The sequence below is a fragment of the Malaya genurostris genome, chromosome 3 (genome assembly GCF_030247185.1).
Source record: "Malaya genurostris strain Urasoe2022 chromosome 3, Malgen_1.1, whole genome shotgun sequence".
Lineage (NCBI taxonomy): Eukaryota > Metazoa > Arthropoda > Insecta > Diptera > Culicidae > Malaya > Malaya genurostris.
In genome coordinates this window covers 53,649,120-53,671,505 of record NC_080572.1, presented here as the reverse complement: position 1 = coordinate 53,671,505, position 22,386 = coordinate 53,649,120, and the positions used below count along the sequence as shown (strand labels likewise).

General features: G+C 38.3%; 1 protein-coding gene across 3 annotated transcripts in view; it reads left to right on the top strand.

Annotated features, from left to right (window-relative positions):
• Window positions 1-6,231: 6,231 nt before the first annotated feature.
• LOC131439659 (protein CBFA2T2) overlaps window positions 6,232-22,386 on the top strand; it is a 230,787-nt gene continuing 214,632 nt past the window's right edge. For all 3 annotated transcript variants that reach the window (XM_058610956.1, XM_058610953.1, XM_058610954.1), the window contains exon 1: window positions 6,232-6,676. The gene's annotated coding sequence lies outside the window, so the exon portion shown is untranslated. The remainder of the gene's footprint in view (window positions 6,677-22,386) is intronic.

Below are 22,386 nucleotides of genomic sequence, written 5' to 3'. Positions count from 1 at the left end.
AACACTTGTCGTTGTGAGAAAAAAGTTGCCAAAGCAGCACAGTCTGGGCAAAAATGATGGTTACAGATTACGGCCATGAAGATCGCTACGAGTTGTGTGAGGTGAGGAGAAGGACTTCAGATAAACATTCGTAGTAATATTGGTAAACGGTGGATAAAGCCGTGAGAATAAGATTTTGGCGGAGGAGATAGAAATCTCACTGGAATGTTTGCATAATATTTACTCAATCAAGAAACTTGCCTGAACAGGCAAGAGATATAATAACATAAATGATTTATTCCAGTAGTGATTTTTCTTCTATCATGACTGATATGATTAGAAGTTTTCTTTAATTTTCATTGTCTTGGTGTTTTGCATACCAATGTTATATAACTATATTCAATTTTCAACCACTTAATTTAATACAATTTTTTCCCCCAAATTAATTGCCTCATCTCTACCTTACCTAACCGCACATAACTAAAAATCACCTGCTACTGCAACGAGACCACATGTGTTCATAGTCCTCTGCACGAAAGAATGAAATCGGACTCTGGATCAGCTGTGCAAATAAATCATCGCCGTGATAAATTATTCACACCGTTTACCGATTACCACCAATTTCAACCCCATTTGTATTAGCCTTTAAAACAATTTTCGCCATAATCCCTTCGCTTGTTCGCAACTGGTGCACTTTTTCACACAACGGCCACTGAACGGCGGCGGGCGAAACATTTATATATGTAGGTATCAGTGCTACCGATCGTGGCAGTAAAGAGGAGGTTACGAACCACCGACGAAAGCAACAAAACATCATAATCCCTCACCGTTCATACCGAGCTCACCACCCCCACCAACACCACCGTCATCATCATCATCATCATCATTGGCCATTCCAGCCACAATCTCATCCCGCTGCCCGATCCTTTCCGAACAGTGGTTGTTTGCTTACTTGGCACTTTTCTCACTCCACTTTGCCTCCAAGCCCGGTGCTGTTCTCACGAGTCCGTATGTATGCTTGTTTGTGTGCCGAGTTGCTGAAGAATTGTTGTTCTTAGGGAGCTTTCCGTTTTCTTTCAATGGCGACGTATTTCCGCTCAACCACCCATCGAAACAAGTGGCCACCCACCGGTGGCATACCGGGCTCGTATCTCGTATATGTACCTTCGCTGTCTTCCAGTAGGTTTCAGAGAAAAGGAGACATCAATGTCACGTGCTGCCGTTCTCATAGTGCTCTCAAATTAAAAACAACAGAATAATATTAAACCGAGTGTATGAAGGTACGGTAGACCGACTGCTACCACGTCACTCACTCTCGCTTCACTGTCCGACCGAGACGATGAGTCCGTTTCGTTGTAGCTACCGAGTGAATAGCTCTACTGAGTGCGCTACGAAGAAAGCACCAAATACAGGGAAAGAATTGATTCCTGTAATATGAACAACGGTAATAATATTATTATTATTATTAATAATAATAATAATAATAATAATAATAATAATAATAATAATAATAATAATAATAATAATAAATAATAATAATAATAGTAATGATAATAATAATAATAATAATAATAATAATAATAATATTAATAATAATAATAATATTATCATAATAATAATAATAACACAACAACAGTTTCACTTTTTCTGTACCATTTAATTCCACTATTTCACTGTCACGTTATTACACTTTCACAAAGTCACTATACTTTAATGAAGCATAACAAACGTTACAATACAGATACGCGTATTTCGGAATGTTACTTACATCCTTCTTCAGTGTATCGGTTTTATAAGTTATAAAACTTATAAAACCGATACACTGAAGAAGGATGTAAGTAACATTCCGAAATACGCGTATCTGTATTGTAACGTTTGTTATGCTTCATTAAAGTATAGTGACTTTGTGAAAGTGTAATAACGTGACAGTGAAATAGTGGAATTAAATGGTACAGAAAAAGTGAAACTGTTGAATACATTCCACTAACAGCTCCAGGTAAAAAATAGGGAATAGCACAACAGTCATTTGAATATTAGAATATGATTCCATAGCTCTAAAGAAACGAATTGGCTTTTGTGACTTTTGTTGAATTGAACCGTTAAAACAAGTCAAACATGAACCAATCAGACAGGGAAGCCCTCTCGACGATGCTTCCAACAAGAACAGCAACGCCAACCATTTCACTGCTTCAATTCGTTAGATAACAATGAAGATATGGTAAAGTTTTATAATATAATATATAATATATAATCGTTATAAATGTTTAAAACAATATTTTTAATCGAAGCATCCTGTTGAATCGAGTGTGGGGGATAAAATCCGTAGAGTGACTGTTATGAGAAAATTAGCATATCAAAGAAATGGCTTTGTTTATCTGCATGTTTATACCAACAATAGACAATAAGCACTACAAAAAATTAGTTACTAAGAAGCAACCGACCATCAGAGTTTTAAATGGATAAAATGCTTACTTAGTCGAAGCAAAACCTTGCATCGAAAAACCAAGTCGAAGCAAAACCTTGCATCGAAAAAAAGACGATATTTCAAGTTTTTTTAATATTTTCCAGCAAACAATTGCCATTTAGTATATTCATAACCAACTTGAATTTAAACTTTCGAATAAACAAAAGGATAAGATGAACTAAAGTGGGTAAGACAAAAAAAGGTACTCACGCTCTCACAATATTAGGTCATGATCATCTCACGCACCAATTGCAGTTCTGTTGCTCATAGAACAAAAAAATTACAAATTTTATGAAACAACTGACAAACATTTCTAATTTTTTTTATCTGAATGTGCTGCAGCACAATATAAAATTAAAAAAAAACTTTGCTAGCTTGTGTATATTCCAGTCACAATATGAATTAAGCGCAGAATGGCATTTTTTCTTGCGACATCCCATGGGAAAGGACCCTGTGATGCTATTGGTAACACTCTCAAGTGAATGGCAAAATGAGCCAGTCTCGTCAAAATGATAAAAACATCTTAAACTTAAAATTCTGCTGCATATCCACTGAACAGTACAACAAAATGTGAAAAGATCTCGAAGATCAGTGTAATAACACTAAAACAATATCCAGCACTCAGAAATTCCACAGTGTTGTGCCTATTCCTGATGGCAAAGTAGAGACAAAAAGGTATTCTAACTCAGAAGATGAACCAAAAATATTTTAAAATAGAAATAATAGGTATAAAATAGCATGCATGAAGATAGTTTTAAAATTAATGTTATGCATGAAAATAAATAAATAATTATGTAAAATTTAATAAATAATGTTGTGGTGTTTATTTCTTTCCATGATCCTTCCTTAGATCTAAATATGAGAATAATGAAGTAATAATGGAATATTTGTTTAATGGCATAAACTTTTTTCAATGGGATTCTTGATTACTAAAAATATACTTATATGCTAAATTAGACAATATCTTCTCACGCACTGAGTTTTTTTAATTCTGAGATGATTATGACTTTCATTGGTTTAGTTTTCGATAAAAATACACTGAAAATAAAACACAACCACAAACTTTCATTTCTTAAAAGTACCCAACTTGATGGTAGGTAGGGAACATAATTACCTTGGAACAAAATTTCATCCGAATCAAAAATAGTTTTTTTCTTTAAATCGACTTTCAATTTTCAAAATCGATTTTTTTCGGCGTAGGAGTCGGGACTCAGCGAGCAAAAAAAAAGGTCATTCTGTCTGTTTGGGGCACCCAAATAAATCTTAGCCCGGGTCCATTAATACGTAAAAGTGGGGCTAATACTTTTTTTTTGCAAAGGATAAGTACCTCATAAAAATTTGCATAACCTTAAATACTCGCATAAAAGTCGCAAACTTTGAAAATTCGCGTTAAAAAAAAATCAAAATTTAAAGAAACCGCATGAAAAATCTCAGAACTGGTGAGGCTGATTTTCACAAATTTTTCTTCTCACTGAACTTCCATTATGTTTGAATTTCACCCGAATCCGACCGCCGATTTCAATATTACAAGGTAATGCATGTCTGAAATTTCTTATCGCCATTCAAAGTGACAATGCAAATAACATAATATATCTTCGGGACAGTTTTAAAAATTATTCCAGTGTGCCTTGTTAGTTTATGGCCAATCGAACCTTTTTTGACTATACTGGTCCCAGTTTCCGGTTCCGGAAGTTTCGCAAGTATCGGGAAAGGTGGTCCAATACTGGATTAAAACAAGTTTTTGCACCTTAAAACTGTTTGGAATTTTTCGAACTCCACTATCTTTAATTTTGGAACCGAAAGTGTAACCTCGATAAAATTCATTTACTGTTTGCAGAGACTTTTTTAAGATTAAGCTTATGGAAATCGATACAGTCATATTTGAGAAATCGATGTAAATTTAATTCCGGAGTCTTTTGTCAATTATTTCTGGGCTTCTTGGAACCGTTATTCGGAGATATGAATGAACAAAACTGAGCTTCTCGATCAACTACTAACAATTTTCCAATAAGAATAACTGAAGATCCATTTTAAAATTTCGTGCCGATTTTGCTCAACTGCTTATATGACGATTTTGAACAATTATATATCTGTAACTCCGGAACCGAAAGTCGGATTGCGATGAAATTCAACAGGAATAAATGAGAAACCACCCACTCTCAACCTGAGTAAAGGTTCGAGTCCTTCCTCTGAGCGATTCTTTTTCAGAAAATTTGTATTTTTCATGCATTTTCATCATATCTCTCTGTCTGTTGCTCATTAGTAGTGATGTGTATGAAATTGAGTTCAAGACTGCTTTATGCCTAACACAAAACTCAAAATATTTAAAATCGATATTAGTTTTCTTTACATTTTGCCTTCGACTTGTTAGTGCATATCAGCTTATGTTGTACTATTTTACCGTATAGTTCTACTATTTGGGGTTTTTACTTTCTTGGTTAGCAGATCATATCAGAGTTTTATCAAAACTGTCTCTCGTTTTGAAGCTTAGAAATTTCTGTTATTTTACCTACTAACGGTACCAAACTTATTTTTTATTTTATGCTTAGAGTCAATAACCGTTTTAAATTTTCCATACGTTTCATATTCGACTCGTCGGTGCAGAACAGTTAATGTTGAGCTGAGAATTGATATTAGTTACATTTCGACGTATTTTGACCACTATTTCCGGTGCTTCACGAATCCGAAATTGGGAATCGGTACAGCCAAAGTGTGCTAACTTGGCCATTTATCTTACTAATACTGTATGAGTTCACAGAAACCATATTCTTGACAGTGATTTTCAATCGAAACAGGAAGTTAGATCCAGATCAAACGTAAAAATTTTCTTTTGACGATGAGACCTTTCATTTGAATATAAATATGTCAAAATCGGTTCAGTCATCTCAGACCAAACTGAGTGTCATTGTTTACATCTAACACGCAAATACAGGAAGAAGGAAAAAGGAAGAAGGAAGAAGGAAGAAGGAAGAAGGAAGAAGGAAGAAGGAAGAAGGAAGAAGGAAGAAGGAAGAAGGAAGAAGGAAGAAGGAAGAAGGAAGAAGGAAGAAGGAAGAAGGAAGAAGGAAGAAGGAAGAAGGAAGAAGGAAGAAGGAAGAAGGAAGAAGGAAGAAGGAAGAAGGAAGAAGGAAGAAGGAAGAAGGAAGAAGGAAGAAGGAAGAAGGAAGAAGGAAGAAGGAAGAAGGAAGAAGGAAGAAGGAAGAAGGAAGAAGGAAGAAGGAAGAAGGATGAAGGAAGAAGGAAGAAGGAAGAAGGAAGAAGGAAGAAGGAAGAAGGAAGAAGGAAGAAGGAAGAAGGAAGAAGGAAGAAGGAAGAAGGAAGAAGGAAGAAGGAAGAAGGAAGAAGGAAGAAGGAAGAAGGAAGAAGGAAGAAGGAAGAAGGAAGAATTAAATAAGGAAAAAGAATTACAATAATTAATAATTGCAATAGCTTGTTCGAATCCAAACCGGCAGATCCATACTAAAATTAAATGCATCTCTAAGAAACTCCATACGGTACCATATAGATGAGCCAGATGGCCCCATACGGCATTGAACAGCAAAGATCAACGTGTCCAGCAATCGACAAGTTTTTTTTCTAGTTGGCAGTTCGTAAAAAACCGCCCACATGGCATTACACTGTTCGTGCCGAACATTCGATGTTTGAGAAACCCGCCAGCATGCGAAAGCAGGAGAAAGCAAGTGCGTCGGAGAGTGAGTCGCTCCACAGTTCCTACATTTGAGTGCTTGAGTAGTGAGATCCCAACACAAAATGTTTCATGATTGTAGTTGATCCTGACATTCCGTTCGCGTTCGTTGCCCGTGTCGGTTCGGTTTTGATGCAACTGCTGGTGTACGAGAGTGAGTGTAGTCCTGTGTGTGGTTTATTTCTATTGGGCAGTTCATTTCGAGTATTTGTGAAGAAAGTGCTGATATTTTGCGGTTTCAGTGAAGCTTGTTCCGGACGATGATAATTGTTAGCAAGTGGTTGTAAAGTGGTTCAAGCAATTCCAAGGGCAAGTCCAGCGTCTGAGTTGTTAGAGTGTGATGTTAATCACCGGGATGAAACTGTAAATGAAAATGGAAGATTTTTGTCATTAGTGGTGTATGGTAATCATTAGAAAGTTATAAAACAACCGCAAAGTTGACAGTTGTATCGAGCGTAATCCGGTGTGCGGATTAACGTGCCGTGTCAATTAGAGCGAGGTGCTTCTTCCGTGTCCCGAACGTCAACTGGATATAAATAAACATTAAGGTATGTGACCGGTGTTCCGCAACTAATACATTCTGATCTTAAGGGGCCTGCCGGTAGTCGGTTGGTTTGGGACTAGGTGAGACGCTGTATGAATATCTCCAAATCGTCCAGTGAATAAAATGAAAACACACATTAGTACCAGAGATCCCGAAAGCAATAGGCGTAATAAATCAAACCTGTGAAATTGCTTCTGGCATTATTCGAGCGTAGCCGCTTGCCGCCCGGTCCCTATTAGTAGCTCATGTACTGCTCATCCTGGCGCGGGATTTGTGCAACACGAGGAACTAGACACGTATGGAACACTATCAAGAAGCACGATAATAATTTGCCATGAACACATCAATTCCCATGCTCTCCGATGATTGCTCTGAAACACGCAACCCAAAATAAACATCAAGCGGGAAAGTTCGTAGGATGTTTATTCTGGCTTCTACATTCGATACATGCGGATGTGGCCAAGCAAACCAACATACCGGCTGGTGATGTTTGCGCTGCACATGTTCTAGTTCACGGGGTTGTGATTTTCTAATCTTTTATTCAGGAAATTCTTCCTGCTTACCGAACAGAACCGGCAAGGTGAGGTGTAGTGCATAGTCTTTCACAGTTGAATAATATCGAATCGGTTTATGCACAAGTTCCGTCAGCTTGTCCTGTTCAAAGTATTGGCTATCCCGGAATATTTTTCCTTTTTCCGAATCGAGGATCGAGTTGAAAAACCATTTATTTACACCTGTCACGCATCAGTCTAAATTTATGAGATCATATGTTGACATGGCGGCAGCTTGTGCGGAGAATAATATTATGCTCTGCCTTCGTTGGTCTCTTTGTGTCAGCATCGTAATATGTTCTCTTCCCGGTTTTTCGCGTCTCTCGGCCGTACTGTACCTTTCGTCTGGATCTGTTTTGATCCATCGGCTATGCAACACCAGTGCATGGGACGGCAGCAACAGCAACCGAAGCAGCAGAAACGCGTAGAGACAAATGTCTGCTACAGCTGTTTACCAACACTGGCATATTAGAGGAAGCGACACTAAAACAGTCAGACGGTGGCGACTGCTTCTACTGCTGCTGTTGCGGGGTTGGCACAAATGCGAGGGGTTTGCGAAGTGTAGCATCTATATTCTGTAGGTTAATTATGTTTTGTTATTTGCACATGCCTTTATAGGTCATTGTCTGTTGAATTTCCTATTACTTCGCTTGTTTATTTTTGTGTTTTATATGCAGTGAGGTGCGTTTTGTTGTTGTTAATGTGAAATTGTTAATTACACTGTTTGTTCACAACAGGTGCCATAAAACTAGTTTTGTTGGTCAGTTGTCGACGTTTGAGTTCTGAGCAGGTAAAATTTCTAAGCTCAGTAAAATCTATATGTCAGCAAAATTAAATTTGTTATAATAGTTTAGTTTTGGGTTTTGGTCTGATTCTGATACACAGAATTATGACTGTAAGAAACTTTCATTTTTTCAACGTAATATAAATGTTCTATTGCTAATCATTTTTGCATCATTCTAATAAGAGCTAAAACAGGGTATTTATGAAAGTGACAACCACGATTTTAGTTTATAACTTCTTTTTTTTGTTTCCATTATAGAGGTTTTAACATTGTGGTCATTCACCTCTTCGGACCAGAAAAGTTATCTGACTCTATGTGCGAGGTTGGGAATCGAACCCAGAAAGGGCTGCGTGAAAAGGCATCGACTTATCCATCACGCTATACCCGTTCCCCTTATAACTTCTTCATTTCACGAGCAGTTTTCAACATCTGCTTCGCAAAGTGGCTCAGAACACATTTAGAAAAACTCATTTAAATTTTGAGACGAGTTAAAATAGTGTTATTTTCTACAATAACATTCCTCATGCTTTCAACACATTCATCACATCAATGAATAACATTTATAGAAAATTTGTCGATAATTGAATAGAATAAATGCTTTGCACTAAAACTGATAAAGTTCTTTTATTATTTTACGTCAAATTCTAGTGAAAACCCGGACCTTAATTGTTCAGTTGCTTTGAAATATAATCACAGCAAGAACCGGTCAAGAATACTTTGAAGACAAACCAGGAAACATTTTAACTATGTCTCTATTAGGTTTGCGCATTGAAATTTTTCTAAACGCCTGTTTCTTGTAGTCGCTCTAGAAACATAGAAAAACCTGATTTTCAGAAGTTAAAAAATTGAAATTGAATGAAATTGAGGTATTATTATAAGCTGCTGGTCTCGCTAGCCAGTTGTCCTATGCTGTAGCCCCGATCGGGAAAGGTTCCTAGTATCAGTAGAATTTTTGCATGAACCATACAATTGCCCTGTATTCTTATGCAGTTTCTCGCAAGACTAACTGTAGTGAACAGGTTTCCTTCAGTATTGACATAGGACCATCAAATTGTTGTTGGTGATATACGATTTAAATGGATACATTGTGCTTTGATTTAAAATCGCAAAGAATGAATTGGTTTCCTTAACCGCGGGATGTAGATGAAAGTTACAAGCCTTGTTAAATTGTATTGTACATACCTCATTCACGTATAGATGCATTCGTTCTTTAAGAAAGGTCTCAATTTCGCTTGCTGCCGGACTAACTTTGCAGCTCTTGAAATCAATACATATCAATGAAATAAATTTTGAGAGTTCTTGAAACCCAAGTTTCAGACTTTTCTAAATCGTATTTGCTCATTTCGAATACACTATTGTACATTGTGCATCTTCGATAGTTTTGATCGCATACAAACCGCGATAAGGTAGTGGTCAGCATCAATGTTGGCACTGCGGCAAGTGCGGACATTGATGACGTCGGAGAAGAATCGCCCGTCGATGAGAACGTGGTCAATTTGATTTTCCGTATGTTGACAGGGTATCTCTAGGTGGCTTTGTGGATATCCTTGCGAGGGAAGAAGATGCTTCAAACTACCATTCCTTGGGAGGCAGCAAAGTTCACGCATCGTTGGCTGATTTCCTTTGTTGCCGCGTGCAGGCTCTCCAGCCCGATCACGGGCCTGTACATTGCCTCCTGGCCTACTTGATCATTCAGTTTTACATCCCGCCGTGGACAGTTGTCGTAGGTTCGTTGCAGCGGCACGTGAAATGCTTCCTTCTCAACATCGGGTCTCGTCTCATGTGGGCAGTGCACATTGATGATGCTGTAATTGAAGAAACGGCCCTTGATCTTAAATACGCACATCCTATCACTGATTGTCTGCCATCCAATCACGCGCTGGCGCATCTTGCCCAACACTACAAATCCCGTTCCTAGAACGCTGGTTGTGCCACAGCTCTGGTAGGAGGTAGCCGCTTGATGCCTACTTTTCCACACCTTCTGTCCTACAACAAAGTTCCTGCAGTGCTACGACATCGAAGCTTCCAATCGTAGTCCTTTGTTCGTCACCTAGGTCTTTGTCGATTATTCCGTGTCGTATTTATATCTTAATGTACGTACGTTTTCCGGGCACCAACGCCGTAAGGCCATCGCATCAGCATTGTTTAGAGTCCCACACTGACGCAAGGACGGTACTCAGCCGCTCCTAACATGGAGAGCAGATGCTGTTTAGAGCTTCCCCAACATGGATAACAGACACTCTATGTGGGAAGCAAGCCTCCCACCCTTTACCTATCAACATACGTCCCACCGGGGTTGGTTACCCGATCTTTCCTATAGTTACTGGACAAGGGGCTAAGAGCCACATTGGGTCCTAAAATACGCATTGTTCTGTAGCTCACTAAACCAAGCCTAAAAAGCGCTTGTGACACCTTTACAAAACTTCTCGCTTCGGTTACAAATAAAGCGGTGAAAAGAATGCAGAAACGATTATGAAACTCGTTGAAATTATTACGTAATGTAGAAAATAATAGAAATGATGTTAACAAAAACATATCGAGCATAATTTCTGATAAACTGATTTCACAATTGATTTTTAAAACAACTGTTCGCAAAACAAACATGGATCTTTGAACCTATTCTGCATATGAATAAATTATAATTCTAAAAATTGTAGAATTGATCGTTTGTTTATTTGTTCGTAAATAGAAAATCTATAACGGTTTTTCAATCGGTATCTACGAGCAGGTTTAACGAACATAACTTTTCGTTTAATATCTCTTAAGGTAATGTGATGGCAGGTCTATTCATGATTTCTGCAAGATTCAACTATATACCAAATCCCTTGTGAAGTTCGGCTTTAATTGCGTATGTAAAGTTGTATTTCTGCAAGTTTTGTGCTTATTTCAAATAAATCTTATACGCCTGTTTTTAAATTGCTCGTTTTTAGGTACATGTCAATTTTACTAGAACAGGAAAAAAACTGTTCATACTGTTTTAAAAACTTATGAGACAAGTAAAACTATGCTGGCAAGCCGAAAAAAAGTCACTGGTTTAGAGAATGGTAAATATATTCGGACCCCCTAGCGCCGAAAATTGTTTTCTAAATTTTGCCAGCTTAATTATTTTTTCCACTAGAGATTTTCAGGTATATATTGTGTGGTGCACAATTAAGAATTTTAAAACTTATCATACTGCAACTGAAACATAACAAATATTTTGATAAGTTTCCTAATTGATATAGAGACGAGATATTGTGAATATTTTTGTAAAACTTCTATAACTTCAGGTGAAACATGGTAAAGTTGGTGATTTTCTGCACAATAGTTTTAAATGTTTCCAAAGTATTGTGAAACTCGACGGTAATAACTTGCACGATCGTTTTTAATATGTTCAAAAAATCTTTCTTGACATATCTAACATAAATAACCATTCAGCATCAATTGTGCGATATCTTACTATCTCAAGTTACATTTGTTTTGAATGTAGATAATGCTATTTGTTTTATACAGTTGAAGTAACTGAATCTAATTTATAGTATCGAAGGTCGAAAATGAACTCATTTGAAGCCAAAAACTAAGATAGTATATACCGTTTTCGTTTATTGATCACAAAGTCGCCAAAACAACTTTTGATGAGTTTGTTCTAGCAACCTGGGGTCGCTCTAGATCGGACTCCAATCGCGTAGTTTCGCTCTGAAAATTTTCTCGGGTCGCACCACGCATCCATGCGAGTTTGCTTATTTTTTTCTTTTTTATATGAGTTGTTGTTTAGGGCGCGTACCACGTGTTCGTTTTACTCGGAGTCAGAGTCGCCCGCATGTAGGTTCTAAAACGAAACGGTATTTGTGTTCATTCTTTCGACTGTCTCGAACGAAACCAAATTGAGCGTCTGCATTCTGATGTGGTTGATTTCGCTATTGATGAACATATGGGATACTCCTGTCGAAGTTGCAACACATGGGCAGTCATTTCTGCTTTTTTTTATCAAGATAATTACAGAATAGTAGATCACTACGCATTGGCTTTTTACTGTTCTGCAAAACGTGTTATAGTGCTGAGTAGATTCGTTTACACTACTATAACTAGCAGCTTAAGAGTGACGACATTTTTGAGATCATTTCTTGTTTTTCACAAATTGAACAAATTTTGTAAAATATAAAGCTTGCTTCATTTAGAATTGGAACGAACTTTTGCTCATATTGTGGCGCTTCTGGTGGACGGATTTCGAAGTTCTTGGCGCCCACGTGTCGGGAATTTTGTCAGCTTTACGTATGATTTTTGACATTCCGCAAATCGACTGTACTTTGTGAACAATCAACATGGAAGCCGAAAGAAGGGAAAAAATTGTGCACAGTTATTAGGAAAATCCATTGTGGTCTGCATCTAGGCTAGCTAAACAGCTGAAATTGCCCAAAAATACCGTATGGTGTGTTATCAAACGGTATAAGGAAACATAGACGACGATTCGGAAGCCTCAAGCCAATCGTCGGAGTGGAATCCTAATCTGTCGGACCGTGATTTGACCAGAAAATTTTGCCGACAAATTTGCAAGAAAATTAATGATTTGGCAGGGCATTTGCAGTTGTCCAAAAAACGAAAGTTTTCGTTACAAATAAGACAATAACATCGAAACTATATCAAAAAGAGTGTCTTCAAAAACGAAATTTTGCCGTTCATTCGATCCCACGACCATCCCGTAATGTTTTGGACAGATTTGGCAAGCTATCATTACAGCAAAGTCATTCAAGAATGGAATGCAGAGAAAGGGGTCCAGTTTGTTCCGAAAAACCTTAACCCACCCAACTGCCCCCAGTTCCGCCCTATTGAGAAATACTGGGCAATCATGAAGAGGAGACTCAAGGCAAAGGCTAAGGTTGTCGAAGACATCAATTAGATGACGACCTGGTGGAATAAGATAGCTAAAACGATGGACGAAGAAGGCGTGCGCCGCCTAATGAGCCGTGTTACAGGAAAAATTCGAGAATTCCTTCGAAACCGTGACTTGTTTGGGAGTATACGATTTTTCATATGAATCTGAGTTTGTAGAACACGGTTGAGTCATCTCCGAAAAAAATTGAGTGAAATTATTGGTCACACACGGATTTGCTGATCTCGACGAACTGATTCGAATGGTATGTGGCTGTTATTTTCTTCCAGCATTTATTTCTGTAAGTCGTTTAAATCAATATAATTATGGAATTGCTTTCAACTCGAAAATTCGTCTGGTTTACATATGTCATATTCGAACGATTATGTTGCCAAAAACGAACCGTGCTAAAATCGGTCCGAGGCAAAATATCATGTTGTACACAGTCTTTTGGGTACTTAAAACAAAATGTATGTAACAGTATAAAAAATCGTGTTTTATGTTGTTCCCAAGCATTTCTTTGCCAGACAGCGCTTAAAACTTCTACTGTTGGAATAAAGGGAAAAGTCGTTTACACAAAAATTTCGATATCTCCGTTAAAAATGGACGGATTTCAACAATCTATGGCTTGTTGGATAGGTATTATCGTGCGGAATCTAAGTCTGAAAACATATTCTGTTTTCAAGGTCAGTTGTGACAGATACTGAAAATTTTGACATAAAACTTCGTATAACTCAAAAAGTAAACATCCGATCTCAAAACCATTCAATAGCGTTTTGGGTGACGGGGAGACCTTTCATTTGCGACTAGTTTGACCAAAATCGGTCCAGCCATTTCTGAGATCTCGACCTCTTAGTTGACAACACACATACAGACACACACACACACACACACACACACACACACACACACACACACACACACACACACACACACAGACATTTGCTCAGTTCGTCGAGCTGAATCGATTGGTATATGTCATTCGGCCTTCCGGGCCTCGGAAAAATTTTCGAAAGTTTGAGCGAATCCTATACCTATTTTTTTTATATATAAAACCTGTTTTAATCCACCTAGTGGTGTAATGATGCCTTTCTCATATCAATGAAACTATCATATATAATACTGTGGTATTCTTCAAAATATTTTTCTTCGATTCTCAAAAGAATAATCGAAATAGATTTGTTTGACCGTCAACTGATAAAAAATGTCAATTGGAAAAGATTTGAGGTCGATTTAGAAAACTTTTTACGGTTTGTCGCTCTTTTCAGTGATGGTATAAAATTTTTAACACAATTTACCCTATATTTCCGGATCCGGAAGTCGGATCCTGATGAAATTCAGGAATTACGTATGGGACCACAGGACCTTTCATTTGAACCTAAGTTTGTGAAAATCGGTCGCGCCATCTATGAGAAAAGTTAGAACACATATTTTCATTTTTTTGCACATTTTACCACATAAAGTTAGTGCAATAAACGTTACATACACACATACGCACATACACACACACAAACACACACACATACACACACAGACATTTTGCGTACTCGACGAACTGATTCGAATGGTATATGACACTCGGCCCTCCGGGCCTCGGTTCAAACGTCGGTTTTCACAGTGATTGCATAACCTTTCTATATGAGAAAGGCAAAAAAAAAAATTTTCTTCGATTCTTAAAAGAATAACCGAAATCGGTTTGTTTGACCGTCTACTGATAAAAACCATCAAATTGGAAATGATTTGAGGTCGATTTAGAAATTTTTTCAAGGTTTTTCCCCATTCTCAGTGATGGTGTACAATTTTTAACACACTTTACCCTATATTTCCGGATCCGGAAGTCGGATCCGCATGAAATTCAGGAATAACGTATGGGACTACAGGACCTTTCATTTGAACCTAAGTTTGTGAAAATCGGTCGCGCCATCTATGAACAAAGTTAAATCACATATTTTCTTTTTTTTGCACATTTTACCGGATCAAAAAAAAACAATGCACAATCGGAAGTCGGATCTAAATAATATTCAGGAATTTTGTATGGGACCTCAAGACCTTTCATTTGAATCTAAGTTTGTGAAAATCGGTTCAGCCATCTCCGAGAAAAGTTAGTGCAAAGAAACGTTACATACACACATACGCACATACACACACACATACACACACACATACACGCATACACACACACACATACACACACAGACATTTTGCGTACTCGACGAACTGAGTCGAATGGTATATGACACTCGGCCCTCCGGGCCTCGGTTCAAAAGTCGGTTTTCACAGTGATTGCATAACCTTTCTATATGAGAAAGGCAAAAATGGTAGAAAGATCTTGAATTCAATAATAAATAACTGAAATACAGGCAATTGTCTTTGTTCCAATTCTAAAGACTGTCCCAGAAAGTATGGACGCACTTTGATTTGGCTGTAAATAAGTCACAAGTGTTAGATGATCAAATTTTATTCGATATACTGATAATATTAGACTACAACAACAGAATATTATTCTCAACATTTGCTACTTAGCCATTGTAGACTAGCTGGCGCACCTTCTTGCGAACGTTCCTCATTAAATTCAGTACAGACTTCTTGGCGACAAGTTTTGACACTTTTTTCCAATCTTTTTCGACCTGTTAAATGGTTTCGGCTGCCGAGACATGTTTCCTAAGATGTGCCTTCGTTAATGCTCAAAATTCTTCAATTGGTCGAAGTTGTGGGCAATTTGGTGGATTCGTGTCTTTTGGGACGAAAGTGACATTTTTGTTAGTATACCATTCTACCGTTGATTTCGAGTAGTGGCAAGAAGCAAAATCTGGCCAGAAGACAACAGGATCCTTGTGGCTTCGAATCATGGGTAGTCGTTTTTGTAAACATTCCTTGATGTATATTTCGCTGTTCATTGATGCAGTGGTGATGAAGGGTTTAGAAATCTTACCGCAGCTACAAATTGCTTGCCAGACTATAGCTTTATCCAAATTTTTCGACATCAATCGATGTCTCGGATTGGTTTCACACTTGCCCTTCTCGCACCGTATAATATTGTGGTCCCGGCAAGGATTCGTAATCGAGTTCCACGTAGGTTTCGTCGTCCATGATTATGCAGTTCAAATTTCCAGCAAGAATCGTATTGAACAGCTTTCGAACCCTCGGCCTGATCGATGCTTCTTGTTTCGGACTACGTTTTGGTTGTTTCTGCTTCTTATAGGTTCGCAGATTGAAACGTTCTTTAGCACGAAGAACATTTGACTTCGAAGTGCCCATTTTTTTGGCCACATCCCGAACTGAAACCTCCTTCTTTTGCTCGAACGCCTTCAGTATACGTTTATCCAACTGAGGGTTAGCAGGACCTTATTTTCGACCCGTTTTCGGTTTATCCTCAAAGGTGTTATCCTCATCGAACTTCCTGATTGCATTTAGCACTGCTTTTTTTACTTACTCCTTCCATTTTTGCTATCTGTCTCAGTGACAGTCCGCGTTCTGTGCACCATTTGTACACAATTTTTCGACGTTGTTCTGCTGAAAGTCCACGCATTTCGAAACAAACTAATGATATCGAATAAACAACTGCACAAGTGGTTAGAGAAGAGTGTAAACAACAGGACGCAGCCATAAAACTTGACAGATTTTTAAACATTGCGAAATGGCATCGGTTTTTGATTGCGCCCATACTTTCTGGGACAGTCTTTATCTGAAGCAAGCTTTAACACGAGGATGATTCCGTTTCTATAAATGAGCAGAATGACTCAAGGTTTCGGGTTTCGGTTTCGGGCGTTATCAAACTCGAAAATTCAGCTTAATATTTTCCATCACAAAATACTTGGGTTATGATTGTTAATTTTCTAAGAACATCATAATTGTGCAAAATAGTCCACTCATAGGATAATGAACTTCACGGGTAGGTTACGAATCAGACCATCTCCAAAACCAAAAATGCATGTCTCAGTCTCAGTTTCTCCATGCTCAATCATAAAAACAAGTTTGCACAACCGAGTGGAAAGATTTCGTCTGTATGCATTATGCAAACTTTATGTGTATGTATGCGTTTCTGAGCATTAAGTGCAACCGGAGCATCGAGAACGGCATCGTCACCGCAGTTCAGCCGAGGACGATAAAGCAAACGCAAACCGCCATCGAAAAACTTGCATTGCATACACATGTTTTTCTTTCCATGAAATAATATCGCTTACATTGGTATAGATGGGAAACTCGTCTAGTTGGTCTTCTAGAAGACTCGTGTGCCGTAATCGGTTGGTTGTCGTTGTCGTCTATGCTGGAAGCATCAAACTTCGTCGCAGTAGCATCCTCGTTACCAGGGAAAATGCGGGAGTAAATCAAAGGATGTTGTATACCGCATACGGAGAACGGACAGGCCTGTCTCATTCTTCCACAATCTGCTGCTCTATGGTTGCTGCTATAACCGCCAACTCATCGTGTATCATCGTCATCAGCGGCCCTCATCAGCATCAACGAGAAGAACCAAAAAACGTTCCATCCAGTCCCCGTGGTTTCATCGTAAGAACGACTTCATTGCCGATCTCACCTTCCTAGGCGAAAGCTCGGATTCTAGGGAAATGTTGTTTTTTCCTTCTAGTTCAAGCTGAGGAGAAAGAACAGGTTGTTGGTTTTCTCGGCATGCATACATTGAACAAGGACTTAATTCGACCGAAAAGTTTCCTATCAAAACATTCACATTCTACCGACAGATTTCGGCTAGTAAAACTGGTCTTCTGTTCTAGATAGAAGAAACTTTTTTTTTCATTTATAACTAGGGATCGAGTGCAATGGGTGATTTGAGCGACGAAAGGATTCATCAAAACATGAGCCGCATGGCATAATTTCTAACGACGACATTTCTGCTTGCTTCTGAAAAAATCACCAAAAACTTTTCTACCGCCTGAACTGTGCCAGTGGGTAGGATCAAACAAACAAGGTCTTCATTTCTTGCTGGTGCGGGCAACATTCGTCCAGCTGAGCTTGTGGTGAAAATTTTGAACTGGCTGCAGGCTGTAAAAAACATTCGGCTGTCGCCTGCAGTTTGCAAAAAAAAATAAGAAGAACATACTGTTGCACTTTATTTGGTTTGGTTGCTTTTGCGGGTGGATTCCTCTTGTTAACAGCATAGGGGAGAGCCGGCAGGCTTGGGCCGGCGTATGCCTTGTGTTTTATCGAAAAGTACTGAAGGAATTCATGCGGAATTTTTATTGTGAGTAAAATGACTAACTTCTGACTCCTTTACCCAAACTTCATCAACATTACTTGATTACTTCAAAAGAAAAAGAAATATCCTTTTATTTATATGACAATTTAAATTTTTTGATTCAAGATTTTTTATCATTAAATTGAAAGAATGTAAGTTTTTTCCTCAATTTTGCAGAGAATAATTGAATTAAGTATCAGAGAATATGATTTTAAGGATTTCATTACTCTTCGATTGTTGCCAAAAATGTTTCATAAGTGAAAATCTTAGAATGCACTATCGGGTGCCACAGAGTAGTAGGCAGCATGAACAGAGAAAAACAGAGAAAGAATCAGCAGCGACTCTGAAATGTGCCTTTTCGAACAACCAACGGAGAAAAACCTCAACACCTAGAAAATCGGCAAAACTCGTAAAGTGAATGTATTGCGTCAAATGTCAACATCAATTTCGCTTCAAACTAATATTTTTTTTAAATTTTTATTTATATTCTACATTATAATTTAAGATATAATTTATAATCAAAATGACCAAATAATCCTTTTTTCTTATTGTAACTCAAAAACTATTTTATCAAAATTGTGTTGAAGATTGAGTTGTATATAAAACAAGCACTCAAGAATATACCCTCGAAAAAATATTCAGTAATTTTTTTAAAGTTTAAAAGCTAGCGGTAAGAAATAAAAAAGACTGCATCTCTAGCTTGTTCAGAAATATATTTATTTTGCACCTGGTATTTAAACCGACATTACATGTTTAATTGATCAGTGGTGAATATTTAGAATTGCATACTTAAAAATCTCGAGAACGGTTACTTCTAGCAGAAAGTTAATTATGAGCGAATTGAGCAGAAGAATAAATTTTTATTTTTTGATTATCTTTTTTTGACCAAAATCTAATATAATTCCAAACCAAATGCTGCTGATATTTTGTTTAAAACGAAAATATCGCATAAAATAAACATTGAGTTGCGATTGTTTTCAGTCATTTTTTTCTAATTATTGAAGAATCACTGATCTTATTTTACTTTACGTTTCGTCTTAAACTCGTGTATGCATATCAGTTTATGTTGAGATGTCATGCCGCCTAGCAGTTGAGCATGAACCGCTAGGCAGACATAAAGAGAATGCTATTTTCTAAACACTTCTTGTTTAGCATCGAAGTGCAACGTCTAAAGTAAACGATGTTTCGGACTTATACTGGCCGATTCAGATAGTGGTTATTTAGGAGTAATCCTATGTTTGTGCTTGGGGAACATAATCGTATTTGCTAGAGCAGCTTCATAGACACCATTTGTAAAATCATGTGTAAAATCATATTTTATGTGTTTTGAACGACTTTTGAATCTTAGACGACTTAATCTTAGAACTCTTTAAAGCTGATTTCTAAATTATCTCAATTCTTAGGTCTTGTATGTTGTTGCCCGAACGATTTTTTTTTCTCAAGCATCTAGGAGAGGTATTTTGAAGAATTTTATAGTAATATATGTGAGAATATAAGTAATATGAGAAATACATTACACCGCTACGTGAATTGAAATAGGGTTTATTTTATACACTTACGTTACATCTTTAAGTTTCTAATTTCACTCTAAAAATATCACAGAGAACAGACATCCAAGCTAGAACAAACTTTTTCAAAAGAGCTGTGTAAAGCATGAATTACCACTGTATGAAAGCTCGAAAGCAAGAACCCTTAAGGGATTACTGAGCTGCTCGGCAGAGATGTCCATCTCCTCTGTGTGACGAAGAGTAAGTATAATTTTCCCTCTCGCACTGACACATCAACGAGAGCTCTTCTCTTTCAAGCATATACACTACTGTTATATAACGTGTGCACGCATCATGAGAGCGCGTTTTTATTTTCTCTCAACTCTAGAACTGGATCATACCAAATTGCTAGAGCAGAGCTCTGCAATTCTCTGAGGTGATAAGATATTTTCACCGAAGTGTGCACGCCGGTGAGGACTCTGGTGTACGGTTCGCATAAGAGAAGTGTGGGGCACGCATATTCAGCAAAAGTGCAATTTACCGTTAAAATTTAGTTTTTCCTTACTGCAAAAAGATTGTCATAGATAGGCCAGCGCTACCTTCTATAAATTAAAAAATAAACCACAGAAGTATTCGCTCACTAGCACGTACCAGTGGTCAGTGGTGTATTTAGGCGAGAGCGCGAGTGAGCGATGGGAGACTGTGTTTAACTCGCACCAGCTGCTTTAACCACAAGCACACACTCAAATTCTGTCTATTCAACACTGAGAAGAAGTGAGCTTTCCTTTTTGTGCGATGTTCGTCGGCGGCCTCTCCAGTGTTGAAATGAAACTTACTCGATGGTGTATCATTCTAGTGAAATGCCATCATTGCTGCTCTGAGTGTAAGTATAGGTGAGTACATAAACTTTCATGTGTATTGTGCACATGTTGAAGATTTTTGATTTAATAAGAAATCCACAATTTTATTATTTGTTAGGGCCTGATTCGTACCCAAGATACGTTGCATTATTTTGTTTGATATTGGCCAGACTAGTAGAGACATGAAACAAAAACCAAACATTGTACTTCTTCAGAACATTCGCAATGTATGCCGTCACCTTGCATCAAACCGATAGATTGAAAGAAGCGTGGTACTGATGCAGCTGTACCATTAATAGACAAATTAGTACAACCGACCATAGTTACTGCAGTGTCTGCCGCAAACTTGCCAAAACGCTCACAGAGAATCGGTTACAAACTTTCCATCGCCAAACAGACCCGTTCGCGTTGAAATAGATGCCTCTTCATCCTTCATTCGTGGCGGCAGCCTCCAGTCCGGGGTGCTTTTGCCGGTAGCTCTCACCGAGATGATGGCTGATGGATAAAAACGAAAGGAAAACTGGCACCGCATGGTGCTGGCAGCTGAGACCAACCTATTTGAACTGCCATACCCACCCTCGCCAAAAATAAGGAAGAAAGGATAGTAGCAAACCTGGCAAAATGGCAACTTGCAGTAGCCGGGTACTATTCCGGGCACAGTATCGGGCTTTAGTTTTCCTTCACGATATCCGACCATGTCGGAGCATTCGGTAGTTGGTGGCTGCTGTTGCTGTTCCTGATGTTGATGTTCGCATCGAATTCGACTACCCATTCGACTACAACGTATTCGGAACCAGTCAGAAATTGAGTCTGTCCAGGAGTTGAATGGGAGAAACAGCAGATGCATTGTATGTTCGGGACACCTGTGACCACTAAAAAATTGTTAATGGAATTGGAGAGTTTTGTTTTCATTCCACAGTACGGTGCTCTCCGGGACGACTCTTTGGAATCGGGTAAAATTTGATGCCCGGTTGCTTTCGAGCTCAATGGATTGGGTTGCAAGAATGTCTGGGAATAGAGTTTGCTTCAGAAGACGCCGCCGGTGGCTATTAGTTTGTTCTAAGCAGAGAGTTTATTTACACTCGTACTGTTTTTAAAGTGTACCGATCTCTCAAGTAAACATGACTATTATCGAGTCTAAAGAGGTAGAACGTATGTGTTTACTGGACCAGTCTGTCCTAGAAAGAAACCGTGATTTTGACAGGTGCAAACGACTTCTGGCAAACCGACGGTGAGATATAGTTATCAGAACAAGCGAGCCAAGTTTATCTGTCATAGACTTGATGCTCGAAAGATAATTGTAGATTTGTGATTTTTGTTACTTGTTGCCTTGAAAGGATTCTTGTCACACATCGAACGGTAGCAGCATCAACAATCAAAAGCAGTCATCTGCAATTGGCACCAGTTATGGTGTCGATAGCTGTCGATTCCAACGTCATTTTCTGTTTCACGAAACAAACGGGCAATTAATCATCACCCATATTTCGCACACGTGTGACACGAAACCGCGCTGCATACTCAATGTATCCTGATGGAGAACCACACTGGTGCACTGGTGTTTGCTGCTACAGGCACCAGTTCTGTTGTGGCCATATATTAATTGCTTTGGCATACTGTAACATTCGTGCAATACATGTAGAATACCGGGTCTGTTTTGTGTTGTGGCCAAGAAGCCTCATTATGTTCGACAGATGTATCATCCCGCTGCTCCGCACTGCTATAAACTTCTCAATCCTATTCGGCAGCAGACTCGTGCGGTTTTGGCTGCCCGAAGTAGCCACTAATCGTTTTCACGGACCACATGCCTGTTGTCGAGGCTACAGTTGTGGATCCAAACCGACTCGTAGTGATGAGTTTTCGGATAGTTTTACTGACATAACAAAGGTAAGATATCGTCGACTAAATCTTAATTTAATTTAAGGCGATTCTAAAATAAATGTAGTCGAGTTGTTTTAAACGTTGTTGGATTATTGGGTTGAGCGTCTGTGC